General features: G+C 38.1%; 2 pseudogenes across 2 annotated transcripts; both read left to right on the plus strand.

Annotated features, from left to right (window-relative positions):
* Nucleotides 1-570: 570 nt before the first annotated feature.
* LOC147473264 (ABC transporter B family member 2-like) lies at nucleotides 571-7,960 on the plus strand (annotated as a pseudogene). Its single transcript, XR_015210506.1, has 12 exons — nucleotides 571-952; nucleotides 1,065-1,119; nucleotides 1,221-1,396; nucleotides 2,488-2,688; nucleotides 2,833-3,092; nucleotides 3,321-3,870; nucleotides 3,993-4,374; nucleotides 4,714-5,129; nucleotides 5,510-5,751; nucleotides 6,178-6,425; nucleotides 6,609-7,021; nucleotides 7,182-7,960. The product of XR_015210506.1 is annotated as an ABC transporter B family member 2-like (transcript).
* A 3,139-nt stretch (nucleotides 7,961-11,099) lies between these two features.
* Nucleotides 11,100-17,590, plus strand: LOC147473265 (ABC transporter B family member 2-like; annotated as a pseudogene). Its single transcript, XR_015210507.1, has 12 exons — nucleotides 11,100-11,437; nucleotides 11,550-11,604; nucleotides 12,183-12,358; nucleotides 12,730-12,929; nucleotides 13,020-13,279; nucleotides 13,394-13,929; nucleotides 14,046-14,425; nucleotides 14,649-15,064; nucleotides 15,642-15,883; nucleotides 15,957-16,204; nucleotides 16,435-16,847; nucleotides 16,930-17,590. The product of XR_015210507.1 is annotated as an ABC transporter B family member 2-like (transcript).
* The last annotated feature ends 1,721 nt before the right edge of the window (nucleotides 17,591-19,311 follow it).

The following is a 19,311-nucleotide window of genomic DNA, read 5'->3' on the forward strand; positions in this document are numbered from 1 at the left end:
CAAGAATTAAATAATGGCAACGTTTGGGGGGTTTTCGCAAAGCTAGGTTTAACGTGTTAATGTGGGGGGCAATGCAACATCTATTTCATAAGGGTAAAATGGTCAATAAATAAAAATACCAACGTCTGTTACACACAAAATTGACGGAGTGGGGGGCAAACTCAAATGATTTTAAAAATGGGGGGTTTAGTCAAACCGCTACCCATCTGTGGGGGGTTAAGTCAAAATTACCCAAAAAAAAAAAGGTGTTCTAATAATCACACGTTATCGAACGTCGAAAGAGAATGAATTGGCCATTGGCCATACATGACAAAGCTATCAAAATCTCATACATCCTTATTGAATTCTCCATGCATGCATGCTTATTGAATGTGACCATCATACTTATCACTTTATCAGCCATTAATGCAACTACCCGTATTCTCCTAATCTCCTATCATGCATGTTCACTTGTTCAGTTTTATACAAGTTCTCAACTAAATAAATTTCGTGATTTGTGAATTGAAGAAGACCTAACATAAAATCAGTACAAGGAGTCCAAAATGTAGTTAAGCTGTATTAATGACTTATCTATCTATCCAACTCATAAAACTTCAATTCTCCCATACTTTCAATTTCCACTCTTATATGTATAGCGTTCTCTTCTCCATATCCCTCTTATCTTTTTTCAACTACTGTACTGTCTCCTCTAGAAATGAGCTCTAATGGAGCTTTTCCCAGCAAACAAAATGACAAGGAAAAAGAAATGCAGAAGAAAAGCCAAAGCGTGCCTTTTCTAAAGCTTTTCAGCTTTGCAGACTCGTTGGATTGCATACTAATGGCTATAGGATCAATTGGTGCATGCATTCATGGTGCTTCAGTGCCAATATTCTTTATTTTCTTTGGAAAACTAATAAATGTCATTGGTGTTGCTTATCTTTTCCCTGCATCAGTTTCCCATCAGGTGGCCAAGGTATCATCATTAATTAGCACTTAGTGTTATGAGATACAGTTAATTTTCCGTGCGAATACTGTTTGTTCATCGTATATATTGTTTTTTTTCCTCTGAGTTTTTCTTTTTGCAGTATTCCTTGGATTTTGTTTACCTGAGTGTTGCCATACTATTTTCGTCGTGGACTGGTAAACATATTGACACTTTATCTTCTATGTGAAAACAAATTACGTTATGCTCTTGACGCTAAATAGTGTACGACGTGTTGAATTAATGTGGATGCATACAGAGGTGGCTTGTTGGATGTACACCGGAGAACGTCAAGCAGGCAAAATGAGGTTGGCATACTTGAGATCAATGTTGAACCAAGATATAAGTCTCTTCGATACTGAATCCTCCACAGGAGATGTCATTGCTGCAATTACTAGTGATATTATTGTTGTCCAAGATGCCATTTCAGAAAAGGTATGGGATATATTCTGCCACCCTTTATAATAAATTCAACAACTGACTGCAAATGCATAAACCAATATTCACCATAAAACGTTTTAGTGAAAATAATTAAAATCGATTGCAATAAAACTTTTTTGGCGACCTAGTTGTAAATTTGGTCCTCGACGGCTGAACCAGGTGCAAAACGTGTAATATCGGCCAGCTTGCCTTCGGCCCTTGTGGGTTTGTTCGGTGAAAATCTGTGCATGTCAATTACCTCTATTGGAAAAGCAAGCATGGTTCCACATCTACCATTCCATCTGTTTTTCTATCCAATTCTTTTTCAATGTAAGGTCAGTGTACTACTGTAGTCCATGCCCAATTAAGTTTAGAAGAATGATCTAAATTCCCTAGGTAGTTTGCAACTTTGCATACATATATATAATCTAAAGACAAACAATCGTGCAAAAATTACATGCGTCAGACAGACGTCTCTACTGGAAATAACAATCCAATACCAGATGTTTGGTGAAACTTGAAAGCTGAAATAAAGCACAATTCAATGGCAAAACTAATCAATCACGACTCATATTCTGCATACGGAATCATTGTTGTTTAAAATTCCGAAATTTCGATAATATCAGAAATCCAGCATGGTATCTTTTATTCCGACACATGCATACCTGATACCATTCCAAAATGTTGAGAAATACTAAAATTCAGGTTTTCACTTGCGAAATGTCGGAAATATTTTGGCTTATCAAAATATCGGAAAATGACCATGACACCACATCTACCTACTCCTCTCCACGTTATTTTGGGAAGCGTGACAGCAAACTTTTTAGCATTTCTATTGAGTTCGTCTACCCAAGGATATCCTCATAGGGACGAGATCTGCGACTGTTGGATCAGTTTAGAAATACAAAATCATCTCATTTTCTCTCTCATTCTTTTTGCTTTTAATTTTCATACCCTTAGATCACACATCCAACGGTCTGCGGACCCTCATCCCTATGAGGATATCCACGGAATAGCCCAGGCCAAATCTATTTAGGTGCACTGATAATAATAAATGAGTACCTCCAAGTTGGTTCCATTATAGTAATTTTTCTGTGGAATTGCAGGTTGGGAATTTTGTGCACTATCTAAGCCGATTCATTGCAGGCTTTGCAATTGGATTTTTCCAAGTATGGCAAATCAGTCTAGTGACATTATCTATAGTACCCTTGATTGCTATAGCAGGTGGTATGTATGCATACATAGCTACTGGTCTTATTGCACGAGTCCGTAAATCTTATGTTAAAGCTGGTGAAATTGCAGAGGAGGTAACTTTTTATTGCTTTTACTTTCTCTTAAGAATAGTAATTTACTTTTGAAATTACTTTTTGCTCTTCGGTAAATAAAAAAAAGTAAACACTTTAATTAATTTGGTTAGTGACTGTTACGTCATTTGCCTATCATTTTTTCAGGTGATTGGTAATGTGAGAACAGTCCAGGCATTTGCGGGTGAAGAAAAAGCTGTAGAATCATACAAGACTGCACTAATGAAGACATACAAGTATGGGAAGAAAGGAGGATTAGCAAAGGGTCTAGGACTTGGTTCCATGCATTTTGTGTTGTTCTGTTCATGGGCGTTACTCATATGGTTTACTAGCATTGTTGTCCACAAACGTATAGCCAATGGTGGAGAGTCATTCACTACCATGCTTAATGTTGTTATATCTGGCCTGTAAGTCTTACCCCTATCACTAAGCACAACTACATGTACTATAAAATTATGTTTAAAGTAGTTACAAAATTTACATCTGATAATCAATAATTTACCCTTGGACAAAATGTAGTGCCATAGCTGACTACTTCTACTGGTAGATAGAAGTCATAGAACCTAATACTGGTTCCTGACATTCCTATAGATTGATCAGCTCCATAATTAGACATACAATGATTTTGTTATCAGGTCACTTGGGTTAGGAGCGCCAAACATTTCAACATTCATCAGAGCTAAAGCAGCAGCATATCCAATATTCAGCATGATAGAAAGGAACACAATTAGCAAATCCAGTACCAAAACTGGGCGAACCTTAGCGAATGTAGAAGGGCACATAGAATTCAAGAATATACGTTTCAGCTATCCATCTCGCTCTGATGTAATGATATTTGACAATCTTTGTCTCAACATACCTTCTGGAAAAATTGTTGCCTTAGTAGGAGGAAGTGGGTCAGGCAAGAGCACGGTCATATCGCTAATGGAACGTTTTTACGAGCCTTTATCTGGAAGTATATTACTAGATGGGAACGAGATTAGTGAGCTTGACTTAAAGTGGCTTAGAGGACAAATTGGTTTGGTTAATCAAGAACCTGCACTTTTTGCTACAAGTATACGTGAGAACATTCTCTATGGTAAGGATGATGCCACTGTTGAAGAGCTTACTCGTGCAGCGAAGTTATCAGAGGCGATTTCTTTTATCAGTAATCTTCCGGACAGATTCAAACTCAGGTAATGGTTTGTGCTTTCGCTGTACTCTTTCCACTATGTATTTCGTGCTATACTAATGCGGTTATTTTATTTTCACCAAAATAAAGTAGCTCATTCAATCTATTGATGTATGTGTTTATATGTGTTTTGAAGGTGGGTGAGAGAGGGATACAATTATCAGGTGGACAAAAGCAACGGATAGCCATATCGAGAGCAATACTTAAGAACCCTTCCATCTTACTATTAGATGAAGCAACAAGTGCACTTGATGCTGAGTCTGAGAAAAAGTGTGCAACAAGCACTTGATCGCGTGATGGTAGGAAGGACCACAGTTGTGGTGGCCCATCGCTTATCAACCGTACGAAAATGCTGACATGATTGCAGTGGTTCAAGGTGGAAAAGTTGTTGAGACTGGGAACCATGATGAACTTATGGCAAATCCCAATGGTTTTATGCATCTCTAGTTCAGGTCCAGGCAGAGGATCCTTCTGACTCTCACTCCATCATTACCTTCCAACATTGGAAGGCCATCGAGGTAAAGACATTAGCATTGTTGTCTCTGCAAGTGAGTCATTGGTTGATCATGGATCATATAGTTCATACAAAATTTTGAACTATTCAAACTGGTGGAAATCAATAAACACTTTTATTTTGAACTATTCCAAGCTCACTGGTAGATAAAATCAATAAAAACATTTCTGTAAGCTCTGGTCAGATTTTTAGCCTTACCAGAACTCGGCTTGGAATTTGTATGGGCATTGACAAAACCTGAACTCAATTAGTATGACAAAGAAATCTCTAGTTCCTCTATTCATTAAACCGCTTGCACACTGAAAAGCTGTCAAACTGTTAACTTAACCAATTATTTTTGCAGTCTAAAATATTCAAGGGAACTGTCCTCCACAACCACTAGCTTTGGCCAAAGTTTTCGCACAGATAAGGATTCTGTCAGTCCATATAACATCGACGAAACTAATAAAGGGAAGCCAAAGCGCATATCAATGAGAAGATTGTATGCAATGGCATCTCCTGATTGGTTATATGGACTTTTTGGTACTATTGGAGCCATTGTATTTGGTGCTCAAATGCCACTATTTTCACTTGGAGTTTCAGAAGCGCTAGTTTCCTACTACATGGATTGGGAAACAACAGAGAGAGAAATTAAAAAGATAGCTCTACTCTTCTGTGGGGGTGCTATCCTTACAATCATATTTCATACCATAGAGCACTTTAGCTTTGGGATTATGGGAGAAAGACTCACTCTTCGGACTCGCGAGATGATGTTTGCAGGTAAAACATGATATTCATGAGACAAATGCATGTACATCATTCACATATGGCCGCCCGGATTTGATGTTTATAATCTTTTGATTGATAGGAAAGTAACACTTAAAAACCTCTGAAAATTCATCTTTCAAGCAGTCACTGTTCACCATGTTTTGATTTTTAGTTTTCCCCCCTTTATTGTGTAAAATAGACGTTGTGACATACACAGATGTTTCTATTTAAGTTTCTCATATTACAAAGTTCCTTATGTCTTTTTTTGGTTGAATATTTAAGCAGGTTGATAGAGCTTCTAATTATCCTTACTGCGAACTTATATACATTGCGAAGAACTTTTCTTTCGCTTTCTTGATATGAATATGCATGTGCCTCTTTATTCTTTGCAGCTATCTTGAGGAATGAAATTGGATGGTTTGATGACACAAATAACAGCAGCTCTATACTGTCGTCGCGGTTAGAAGCTGATGCAACTCTGCTAAGAACTGTAGTTGTTGATCGTTCTACAATACTATTGCAAAATATCTCTCTCACTATAATCTCATTCGTTATCGGTTTCATTTTGAACTGGAGAATTACACTTGTAATTTTAGCCATTTATCCTTTGATCATCTGTGGACACATTAGTGAGGTAATTTTCTCCGGTTGAAGTCCACTTTTTCATCATTATTTGTTACCTATTTACCTTTTTATGAGTTATCACCAAACCAAAGTTGGATTGGCGAACTCATAATCTGATGAAGATCACAATGTACATTAGTACATACATCTTTATTTTCCCGTGTGACCTTAAAAAGCCGGTCCAGGACTTATTAAACTGCCTGGGAGATGATTAAACAGGATAGTCTAAGTCGAGTAGTGACTATCCCTTTGTAGATGGACCATATGCATATAAATTATTACCTTCAATTCAACTAAAAACTGAGGGTTCTTCCATCTGACCATCCTCTTGTTCGGTTTTGGCGCGGAGTAGACATAAACCTATATCAATTCCAATTTTCCAAAGACAAAGGCTGAATAAACTTATAGTTTTCTCCTCTTATACATGTTGTGACAGAAACTTTTTATGAAAGGCTATGGAGGAAACTTGAGCAAGACCTATCTGAAAGCTAACATGCTTGCTGGTGAGGCTGTAAGTAACATCCGCACTGTTGCTGCATTTTGCTCTGAAGACAAGGTGATTGATTTGTATGCCCGGGAGCTAGCTGAGCCTTCAAAGCGCTCCTTCAGCCGTGGTCAGATTGCTGGCATCTTCTACGGTGTTTCCCAGTTTTTCATCTTCTCATCCTATGGTCTTGCTTTATGGTATGTATTATCATACCAGAGATTCAATTCTTCTTTAAGATATGACTCAAAATTTGGCACTCTGGACTAAAACAAAATACATATTGCATGAAAAAAGAATTTGGTATGCAGTTCCAATCTAAGATCTATTTAGTGGAGCATATTCCGGCCAAAAATGTAATTATAGCATATGTTTGTAAACAGGTATGGATCTGTATTAATGGGAAGGGAGCAAGCCAGCTTTAGATCAATCATGAAATCCTTCATGGTGCTGATAGTAACTGCATTATCAATGGGAGAAACATTGGCACTGGCTCCGGATCTCATCAAAGGACACCAAATGGCTGCTTCAGTGTTCGAATTGTTGGACAGAAAAACGGAGGTGGCTGGGGAGGTAGGAGAGGAATTGACTAAAGTAGATGGCACTGTGGAGATGAAAAAAGTTCATTTCAGCTACCCTTCTAGGCCTGATGTTGTTATCTTCAACGATTTTAATCTTTACATATCAGCTGGAAAGAGCATGGCATTGGTTGGGTCAAGCGGATCGGGTAAAAGCTCGGTGATTTCACTCGTACTACGGTTTTATGATCCAAATGCTGGAAGGGTGATGATTGATGGTAAGTACTGAGTTCTACCTTCTTATTTGATTATGATGATTGTTTGTAGTACTTTTTTCTATACTATACCTATTGCCCTAATGGGTTAATGGTATCTGTTGGTATCTGATAGATTGGTTAGTCACTTTAAATACTTGCCAAAATATCTTATCTTTCACAGGAAAGGATATCAAGAAACTCAAGTTGAAGTCACTCAGAAAGTACATTGGCCTTGTACAACAAGAACCAGCACTATTTGCTACCTCAATCTATGAGAACATCGTGTATGGTAAAGATAATGCATCTGAATCAGAAGTGATTGAGGCTGCTAAAGTCGCTAATGCGCACATCTTCATTAGTAGCCTTCCTGAAGGTTACTCAACAAAAGTTGGTGAGAGAGGGGTACAATTGTCCGGTGGACAGAAGCAAAGGGTTGCTATTGCTAGAGCTGTACTCAAGAACCCAAAAATCTTGTTATTAGATGAGGCCACTAGTGCACTTGATGTGGAATCCGAGCGCATTGTCCAACAAGCTCTTGATAGGATAATGAAGGATAGAACTACAGTCATGGTGGCACATAGATTGTCTACTATACAAAACGCAGATCGAATATCAGTCTTACAAGATGGGAACATCGTTGAACAAGGAAGCCATGCTAATCTCTTAAGCAAAAAGGGTGCTTACTATAGTTTGGTTAACATACAGCAACAGCATTAAGTCTGATGATAAATATTATTGGAAAAGAAAGGTAGTCTTTACCAAGGAAAAAACGGAAGGTAGAAATGACATTATTTGTATGTTTTTGTTTTGAGAATTAAGTCATAGGTATACATAGCTATTCCCATCCTTCTGTATCCTTTGTTGGAGAGCAAGGCGAAGATTGAAACGTAGAAGGAAGAGAAATATCCATAGAGTTGTATACTATACTATAGAGTAAAAATACAGTTTGATTTTCACTAAGCCCACACATATTTTATTTGGTGTTGATGATGGCAGTAAGCCAGTAACAAGTTGTGGTTTGGTCGTGGTGGCGCTAGTTGTCAAGGATCGTGTTATCTTAATGGAATCTGAAGACTGCTGCTTAACCAAATAAAATAATCGTTCACCCCTATGCTAGGAAATCGTTGGCACCTATGGATTCTAGACTCCAACATTGATTAGCTTGATTACAAGGAATTTTCTTTGCTAATGTGGAATCAAACTGAAATAGAAAAAGCAAATATAAATGACAAATTTATCGATACAATAAAGTACAAGTGTCATTCGCAGACCACTAAATACAATAAATTTATCTGGCATCAATGAAAAGACCAGACATTCTCTTTTATGCATATTCTAAACAATATATCAACTCAATAATCTTGACAGTTACGAACGACAGATAGCATATAAGAAAAACTTTTGTAAGTCCAAATTCAGTAATTCAGTAGAAGGCCCAAAGGGTACTAAGGAGGATCAAACAAAACCCAAAATTTTAAAAGTGATATTTGATTGTAATTAACTCCCATGGGGACCTTAAGTGAGAGAAAAGGGGTTACTTAAGTTTAAACTAACCCTGCGATCTGGTGCGCCTATATTCCTAAAATATAACTTTTTAGTTAGGTTTCGCGATCCTATCTTCTTTTCATAAAGTTTATTTCCTTTTTTGGGCAGTTTCAGACCAACTGAGAAGAGGGTTTTTGATCGCTTTCTGTCAACTTTTTCGATATGGCTTCATTTTCCGCTTCCCACCCCTCTCTCTCCCCTCCTCCACCATTCCTTTGGAGTTCGCTGTTCCAGAACTTGAACTCAGCTGCTACAGCAACCACGAATTTAAATAGCTATTCGCCCATCATAGAGGATGGGGCTGCAGTTGTCCCACAATAACTTATTGATGAAGGTATTGATGAATGGAAAGATACATTGGTAGGGTATTTCTTAGATAAGAGAATGGGATTCCCTTTTGTAAAGAATACTCTTGAAAGGACCTGGAAAATCAAAGGATCTATGGAGATAACAACGGACAGAGACTTGTTTTTCATTAGGTTTTCTATGATTGAAGACAAACAGATGGTGTTGGAAGGTGGTCCTATCTTCATTGCAGGGAAGATATTTGTAGTTAGGTCTTGGTCACCAGAGATTGAAGGGCAAAGGAACAATACTAACACCGTACCAATATGGGCAAAAATCTTCAAAGTCCCAAAAGAACTCTGGACTAAGAATGGGCTCTCATATTTGGCCAGCTTGATTGGTGAGCCACTCTGTATGGATCGGCAACACCGAGAAAAAAAGACTACGACTTTGCTAAGGTCTCGGGTAACCATTCCCCGCCTTTTGATTTTCCCAAATCGGTAAAACTCAAACTCGGGGGTAAATATGTGTACCTGGATGTGGAGTACCCTTGGAAGCCACCCTCTTGCACCATTTGTTGTCGGGTTGGGCATACAACAACCAAATGCTCTGCTTCCCCACCTCAGGTCTGGGTCCCTAGGCCAAGAAATGTAAGAGTTCAAGAAAGGACAGCACCAGCTATAGTTAGGAACGCTGACAACACTCCCGCCTCCCCTTTCATGACTCTCCATTCAAATATCTCCCCGAGGTTGCTTCCGCTACGCTTCTGCAGAATTCTCTTGGTGCACCGTTCCGCTATGGTTCAAGGACACCGACATGTCTCCCCGATGTTGTTCCAAGCTCAGCTTCTGACAATATTGCAGCTACAAGACCTAGCCCCTCTTTACAAGTGGTATCCTCTGAGTTCACTACGGAACTATATGGAGTCACAACTGGTCGAGCGTAGTCACCAAAGAGGGAGCCTTTTTAGCCAATCCGACACTCCTTGTTAGGAGCTCAGGAGACTTGGTAGCGAGAGAGCATAGTATACCTACTGTATTGGACCTACCAATACAAAGGCACCAGCAAAGAGTTATTCCTCTTAACCAACTCCCAAATAGTAGAGAAATAAACATGTATGAAGGGTTAATTGTTGGAAATGAGGATGTAGAAGACGATCTCTTAGAGAGTGAATCTGAAGTTGTTTGGGGATACGATATAAGGGCTCCAACGCTTATATTGCCTAAGAGCACATCAAAGTATGCAAATACTTCGAGAATCAATGGACTACCGTGGAAGCCAAAAAGAAACAAAAAAGAATCCAAGAGCGCTCTTCTTCGTGAGAAATAGAGCCTACACTTGCAATGATGAAGAAGCTAGGTTAAGTCGATTAACCAAAACAAAAAGATGAGACATCTTGAGGACTACACAAAAGAGTTTTGGGATGACACTTCGGGACTTACTTATGTGTGTTGTGCTTGCGAATGTTTTTTTTGTAACTATGAGAAAGCGCAGACTCATCTTAGGAAAGATCATCCTAAGATTGTAAAGGAAATTATGACTAGGAAGTAGGATTCCTAGCTCTACTTTCTTAGGGTTCGATTGTAGCATGTCTAGTGATCTCAGGTATGTTAGGCTTATAGTATGTCGATTTGCGTCTTTGTGTGCCTCCTTTTAATGATCTAACTCTTAGGGAGGCTTGTAAGGTTTACCCTTTTGCAATATAAACTGGTGGGGGTCTGCCTTAACCCCATAACTTTTTCAAAAAAAAAAAAAAAGTAATTCAGTAGAAGTCCAAAATGTTTTTTGTTATTATGTGGGTGGCGTGTGCAAGGCGTTGGTTCACATTGTTTCTTTGTGGAAATTTTACACATTGACAGAATTGTGGAAGATAATCATTGGCCAAGACTTTTAGTAGCAACTGAGGACCTCGACTTCCTTTGAGACTGCCAAAAATTCTCCTATACCATTTAAATTCCACAGGAATGATATCGACACTCGCGAGTAGATATCGACTTTTAGGAGCAACTGGAGAACCAATGAGTTTTACACTTGTACGAAAATAGGCCACTAGAACTTGAGCAATTGACTAGACAATTAAGTCTTCGTCTTCGGCCCCTACTCTGGCCATAGTATGTTGTTATGTGGAAGTTGGAACACTTGTTCAGTGGAGTTGCACCAAAAGTCTAGTCCAAGTCCATGTCCTCGTATATCTGATTTTTAAGTCAGTCTTCTTGTGTACTGGTCCAACAATTGGTCCACACTCAAACTTTAAAACAACCAAGAGTTCATAATTTCATATGAGGAGAGGAATACTACCTACGATTCTCTATCTTGTCTTGTTTTTCTACAATCTCATCGTTCAGAATGAGCTCCAATGGAGTGGTTCCCATAAAACACAAGGACAAAGAAAAAGAAGAAGAACAGAAGAAGAGCCAAAAAGTGCCATTTCTTAAGCTTTTCAGCTTTGCAGACTCGTTGGATTGCATATTAATGGCTGCAGGATCAGTTGGTGCATGTGCCCATGGTGTTTCAGTGCCCGTATTCTTTATTTTCTTTGGAAAATTGATAAATGTCATTGGTATTGCTTATCTCGATCCCTCATCAGCTTCCCATAAAGTGTCCAAGGTATCATCATCAATTTCCTCCAAAAAATGAGTCTCGCAATAATCAAAAATCGTATATCCAAAATGAGTCTCATAACTTGGTTATTCTTTATTTTTTCTGTTGTTTTTTGCAGTATGCTTTGGATTTTGTTTACTTGAGTATAGCCATGCTATTTTCATCATGGACCGGTATGACTGTTCATCATATTTTTCCAAGCGAGTTAGAGCATTCCTAATGCAAGTTATTATGGTGGGTTTGTGACTTTACTCACTTCCAAATGGTTCAAAACCTTTGTCCAATGTAAAAGTGAATACTAAGGTGACTATTTTTCCAAGTCAAAACGAAGGTAAAACTTTCAACCGAGATAGTGGTAGAGTTGTAAATTTTGGGACCGGATGTTGGATTTCGCCTCGTGTGTTTTTAAAAAAAAATTGGGGTTTTTTTTTCGAATGTGTGCATATCGCATAATTTTTCGACTTTTTTGGTTTTTTTTATTTCAGACGGGATGTTTCATTCCGGTCCGAGGGTGTTTACGCCCAAACAGATCTAACATTCTCGTCCGAGATTAATATTCACTTTTACATTGAACAAATTCACCTTTGTTTTTCACCATTCATCTTGCTTTTCACCAAAACGGTGGAAAAAGGTGAAATACTGCCTACGTGGAGGTGAAAAAAGAAGGGGAAAAATAATAACTTGCACTGGGAATGCTCTTATGACTAATGTTAAAGCTAAAGCGTGTTTATATGGATGCGTATGCATATAGAGGTGGCTTGTTGGATGTATACCGGAGAACGTCAAGCAAGCAAGATGAGGATGGCGTACTTGAGATCAATGTTGAACCAAGATATTAGTCTCTTTGACACTGAATCCTCCAAAGGAGAAGTAACTGCTGCAATTACAAGTGATATTATTGTTATCCAAGATGCCATTTCAGAAAAGGTATTGCATTCTGCGCTTTGCATCTCTTTCCCTGCTGTTCGAAGTTAGCCCAAATAAACTTGACAGGACTAAGGCCCCACATGCACTACCAAGCCCAGCAATGGTTGATTGGTTGGCCCCAATCCCGAGTCATATATGGGCCGGGCCTTTTTATAGGTGTTAGTTAGTTTTATTACTGGCTTATTATGGTTTACATTTGGGCTTTTGGCTTTGGGCTGGGCTAAAGTGCTATTTTCTATTTTCGGGCTTATACTCACCACATAAAGTTCAATCATAACTCATGTAGTCACGTCTCAGGTGTAAGATAAGAATTTTAATTTTAAAACGTACTGATTGTGATTCTGATGTAACCAAAATGGAATTGCATGTAGGCTGGGAATTTCTTGCACTATATGAGCCGCTTTGTTGCAGGCTTTGCAATTGATTCGCCCAGGTGTGGCAGATCAGTCTAGTAACACTATCTATAGTACCTTTTATTGCATTAGCTGGTGGTGTCTATGCATATATAGGAACTCGCCTTGTTGAAAGAGTCAGGAAGTCCTATGTTAAAGCTGGTGAAATTGCAGAGGAGGTATACCTACTACACTTGGAATGTGATTAAACCATATTGGAGTTCAAAAGATCACTGTCATACCCTTAATGTTTGACTGAACATTCTCAGGTGTTTGGGAATGTGAGAACAGTCCAAGCATTTGTAGGTGAAGAAAAAGCTGTAGAATCCTATAAGACCGCACTTATGAAGGCTTACAAGTATGGGAAGATGGGAGGATTAGCAAAAGGTCTAGGACTTGGATCCATGCATTTTGTGCTATTCTGTTCGTGGGCATTACTCGTATGGTTTAATAGTATTGTTGTACACAAAGGTATAGCCAGTGGTGGAGAAGCCTTCACTACCATGATTAATGTTCTGATATCCGGCCTGTAAGTCTCGCTTCCATCACCATATATAACTTAAGTGTCCTATATAGATTGGTCTTTTTTGTCCATTTTGTAAGGCAATGATAATCATTTTGCTTTTATTATGAATATTATCAGGTCACTTGGTTTAGGAGCGCCAAACCTCTCCACATTCCTAAGAGCTAGAGCAGCAGCATATCCACTATTCAAAATGATAGAAAGGAACAAAACTAGCCAAACCAGCACTAAAACAGGGCGAACCTTAGACAAAGTAAAAGGTCACATACAATTCAAGGATATTTGTTTCAGCTATCCATCTCGCCCCGATGTAGTGATATTTGATAAGCTTTGTCTTAGCATACCTTCTGGGAAAGTTGTTGCCTTAGTTGGAGGAAGTGGATCAGGCAAGAGCACAGTAATATCGCTTGAACGCTTTTATGAGCCTTTATCTGGAAGTATATTATTAGATGGTAATGTGATTAGTGAGCTTGACTTAAAGTGGCTTAGGAAACAAATTGGATTGGTTAATCAAGAACCTGCTCTTTTGCTACAAGTATTCGTGAGAATATACTTTATGGGAAAGATGATGCTACTATTGAAGAACTTACAAGTGCTGCAGAGTTATCTCTAGCTTTTCTTTCATCAAGGACCTTCCTGATGGATTCGATACTCAGGTAACTGTTTTACACTTTATACCTACTAGATTTCTAGCCTATGATACTACGATTTGAAATATGAAAATTGAAATATCAACATAACTAACTCTACCAAAGTCCTCACTGATAAACAGGTTGGTGAGAGGGGAGTACAATTATCTGGTGGACAGAAGCAAAGACTAGCGATATCAAGAGCAATACTTAAGAACCCTTCGATCTTATTGCTAGATGAAGCAACAAGTGCACTTGATGCTGAATCTGAGAAAAGTGTACAACAAGCCCTTGATCGTGTGATGGTAGGACGGACCACAGTTGTGGTGGCCCATCGTTTATCAACTGTACGTAATGTAGACATGATTGCAGTGGTCCAAGGTGGGAAAATTGTTGAGACTGGTAATCACGATGAACTCATGTCGGATCCAAGTAGTGTTTATGCATCTCTCGGTCAGGTTCAAGAAGAAAATCCTTCCGATTCTAGTCCTTCATTGGCTTCCAACATTGGAAGTTCACAAAGGTAACCTTGTAGATACTTGGACTGGACTGGTTTTAGACACTGACAGACTAAAGGGACTAGCGGCACAACTTGTAGTGCGCTTTTTCCTCCACCAAAATGATTTATTTATATATCAATGTTTTTAATTATTTTACTAGAAATGATGTCTAAAATAAATTTTCCACTCTACTTGCATAACAAAATAATGTCTACAATCCAAACCTACTATGAATACCTTTTGCAGACGAAGATATTCAGGAGAAGTGTCCAACAAAACCACCGGCATTGACCCAAGTCTCTGCTCACATAAATATTCTGCTAGTCAATCTGATGACGAGGGGTCTAAAAGGATAAATCCTAAAAGAAAAATGATAACAAGATTGTATGGAATGGCTGCTCCTGATTGGATATATGGACTTCTTGGCACATTTGGAGCAATTGTAATTGGTGCTGAAATGCCACTATTTTCCTTAGGTATTTCAGAAGCTTTAGTGTCCTACTACAGTCCATGGGAGTCCACCCAAAGGGATGTTAGAAAGATTGCTCTACTCTTCTGTGGGGGTGCCGTCCTTGCATTTATATTTCAAACTATAGAGCACTTCAACTTTGGAATTGTGGGAGAAAGACTAACTCTTCGAACTCGCGAAATGATTTTTGCAGGTAAAACATGAAAGTCATGAGATATGTAGGCACAAACATTCATATATATATATATATATATATATATATATATATACAGTCACACGTATTCTATTATTTTCTTAATCATATAGGCTTGTTTATTTTCTGTTTGATTAACAGGAAATAGTACTAGAAGGAAAAATAGCAATTCGTGGCACCGTCTCCTTTGTGGATTTTTTTTCCTGAAAAATAAATTTCCCAGTAATAGATCACAGCCTCATTTCAAAGTCAAAATATATTTCTCAGTCTTCCAATTTTCAATACAACATTTCATCTGAGATAATAATTTTGCTTTTAAATATCTTAGATTTCCCAATGTAGTATTATAACTGGTAGAGGTTATGATGTAATGATTAACAGAAAGGTGATGAAGTCCATATGATATATATATTTAACGAAACACAAGTTTTTTAAATAATAGTGAATTGTCTATCACATTAGGTTACATCAATAAAACTTGATATATCATAAAACTTAGTTTCGAGTTATTTATACAGTTGACAGGACTGTTTTATATGCATGCGATTTTTAATCAAATGTTGGTTAATCTTTACAGCTACCTTGAAGAACGAAATTGGATGGTTTGACGACACAAATAACAGCAGCTCGATATTGTCATCACGGTTAGAAGCTGATTCAGCTCTGCTAAGAACTATAGTTGTTGATCGTTCTACAGTCCTCATAGAGAGTGTCTCCCTCACTATCATTTCATTCGCCATTGGTTTCATATTGAACTGGAGAATCACACTTGTGCTTTTAGCAATTTATCCTTTGATCCTATGCGGACAAGTTAGTGAGGTAATTTTCTTTATTTTATCTTGTGTCTCCAATCACAAAAACTGAAAAAGTCATGCCCTTCTTTTTAAAGCAGAGTCTTTTTATGCAAGGATATGGAGGAAACTTGAGCAAGACCTATCTAAAAGCTAACATGCTTGCTGGTGAGGCTGTGAGTAACATCCGCACTGTTGCTGCATTTTGCTCGGAAGACAAGGTCCTTGACTTGTATTCCCGCGAGCTGGCTGAGCCTTCCAGGCGCTCCTTTAGCCGTGGACAGATTGCTGGCATCTTCTATGGTGTTTCCCAGTTCTTCATCTTCTCATCTTATGGCCTTGCTTTGTGGTATGCATTTTCATCATTTATGATTTTGATTTAATAGATCAAGTGTGGACATGAAAACCAACCTTCCTTACTGTTTTAAAATTGTTTAAAAATAGATCTATATTTTTTGGACACTGGAGTTCCACGAAAAGCATCTATCACGAAGAAATCATGATAACTTAGACAAATATCACAATTTCGTCATGGATATTCAAGTCCAATATATGATTGTTTAAGATGTATATAAACAGGTATGGATCTGTTTTGTTGGGAAGGGAACAAGCGAGCTTTAAATCAATCATGAAATCCTTCATGGTGTTAATAGTAACTGCAGTATCAATGGGTGAGACACTGGCATTGGCTCCAGATCTCATCAAGGGGCACCAAATGGCTGCTTCAGTGTTTGAATTGTTAGATAGAAAAACAGCAGTGGCAGGGGACGTAGGAGATGAGTTGACTAAGGTAGATGGCACCATTGAGATGAGGAGCGTTCATTTCAGTTACCCTTCACGGCCTGGCGTTCTTATCTTCAAGGATTTTGATCTTGAAGTATCAGCTGGTAAGAGCATGGCATTGGTTGGTTCAAGTGGGTCGGGTAAAAGCTCGGTGATTTCTCTTATATTAAGGTTCTATGATCCGACCTCTGGAAGGGTGATGATTGACGGTAAGTATCAGTTCATACTAAGTTCAGTGTTCGAAAGAGTTCCACCTTATTTATGCTATACCTTATTTCTGATTTCTTACAGGGCTGGATATCAAGAAACTGAATCTGAAGTCCCTTAGAAAGTTCATTGGCCTTGTACAACAAGAACCATCACTATTTGCTACATCAATCTATGAAAACATAGTTTATGGTAAAGACAATGCATCTGAATCCGAAGTAATTGAAGCTGCTAAGGTCGCCAATGCACACAGCTTCATTAGTAGCCTCCCTGAAGGTTACTCAACAAAGGTTGGTGACAGAGGGGTCCAATTGTCTGGTGGACAGAAGCAAAGGGTTGCGATTGCTAGAGCTGTGCTAAAGAATCCAAAATCTTGTTATTAGATGAAGCCACTAGTGCACTTGATGTTGAATCCGGAGCGTGTCGTCCAACTAGCTCTTGATAGGATAATGAAGAATAGAACTACAGTCATGGTGGCACATAGGTTGTCTACTGTACAAAATGCTGATCAAATATCAGTCTTGCAAGACGGAAGGATCGTAGAACAAAGGAAGCCATGCTGATCTTATAGGCAAAAATGGTGCTTATTGGGTTTAGTTAGGCTTACAACAACATTATTAACGTTAATGATATCAGCATATATAATTAAAACATACCATAGCAATGATAATTTTTGTTACAGTAATTAAACTCGGTTCTTATATTTGTTTTTGAAATAAAAGCACAATATAGATCACAGTACAAATGTCCTGCAAGGTTGGGTTTTGTTGTGCTTCTCATCACTTTCATATCCCTCACATAAAGGGGTGAAAACTCTGTAAAATGAAGACCAGTGATCATATCGTTTAAAAATTCATTTTTAAACGAAAAAAGACCAGTGATCATCTATAATTGTCGTGGCGTCATAATGGCAGCATATAAGTATCATAGTGCGAAGTTGGAGTTACAGCCTGGTCAGGCAAATCTGCAGGTGCGAATCAAAACCGATTTTTGTGCTTAACATTACGTCATTGCCCAGTTATACTATTGGCCCCTTCTCGCTGTCTTCAAATGATCGCTAGAAATGCTTTCAAAAGCTTGTCTCGTCTATTGAGGCATTCACATACGGTTTTGTTGGAACTCATTTTACCTCAAGTATGCAAGATTGTATAATCATATGGGTTCCATTTCACTATTTTCTATATGTTTGAATTGATTTTTCCTAGTGTGTCTGCCAAAGTTTGTTTACAAAAATCTAACACATTAACAACACTAGCCAATTGTCGGCCAATGGCGGACTTTATACATAGATAGCTAAAGACCGGGCCAAACTTCTCTCAGTGCTCAGGACAAATTACCACAATAGAATAGCATCAACAGAGGAAAATAAAATCCAAACACACCGGCTTCAATCCAGATTGTGAAGAACTAATTCTATTTAGTGTTACACAATCATCCAATCATAATTAATCTAACTTAATTAATCTAAACCCATTTTAAAATGCTCATTAAATTTGCTAATCAATGCACTTTCTCAATATTGAGATCCAAATATAATCGATTCATTACCACAAAACATATACTCCAATTATCCAATATACCCAATTTAAATAAAAACAACACCCAAAATGCATTACAACAAAACTTCAATACCCAATAAATAAAAATAATATGAATCTAATAATTAAAGGGTGTACTTGGTTAATGACCACCATGTTCTAGCTTGGGCATGTGTTGGATGGCGATGGCGACATTCTTTAGGAAGAGCAACCAAAGAAAATTATCCCACCCGAAACAAACCGCATAAAATAGACTCCTAAAAAATGTTTCATTGGTTTCTTCACCACACCTTTGATAATAGCTTAAAACAACGAGACTTGCCTCGACCTTCAATCTAGTTGACAATCAATTCCCACGCGGAGAATGTACACTTAAAATCTGCTTAATAGTGGCATGAGTTTGATTATCACGAAGACTTAGGCCTTGTTGTTACATCAATTGGTGGCGATACCCAAGTATCAAGGATAATTTAAACTCTTGGTACTTTTAGAGTTGCTTCTTTAAGATGGAGGGCTTTGAGATGTTCGATGGTACATTTATGGTGTCGCTTGACTCCATCTGTTTTATTCTACAACATCGGTGATTGATGGTAGCGAGTATAAAGTTCTTCATGTATTTCCTAAGTTCGCGTTTTAATTTCTTGGACGCTTTCAACTCTTGAGATATATATAATAGTATAATACGTCTGGTTATGGTTTTCAGGCTCCATCGTTTATTGTGTAGATGAAAGTGTCTCATGACAATTGGAGCAATGCAAAGTTACCACCGTAAAGAAAAAATAGTTCAAGTTGAACTTACCAACATTTATCTTGGCTCGACTTATTCAATTCTTGGCACAAAAGTTAGATGTGAGGTACTGAGGTTTAAGATGTCACAGAGCACATAACAATCTTAACATAATCACTTTCGGACAAAGCGGGAAAAACA

The sequence above is a fragment of the Coptis chinensis genome, unplaced genomic scaffold (genome assembly GCF_015680905.1).
Source record: "Coptis chinensis isolate HL-2020 unplaced genomic scaffold, ASM1568090v1 utg3028_pilon_pilon, whole genome shotgun sequence".
In the NCBI taxonomy this organism is placed as follows: Eukaryota; Viridiplantae; Streptophyta; class Magnoliopsida; order Ranunculales; family Ranunculaceae; genus Coptis; species Coptis chinensis.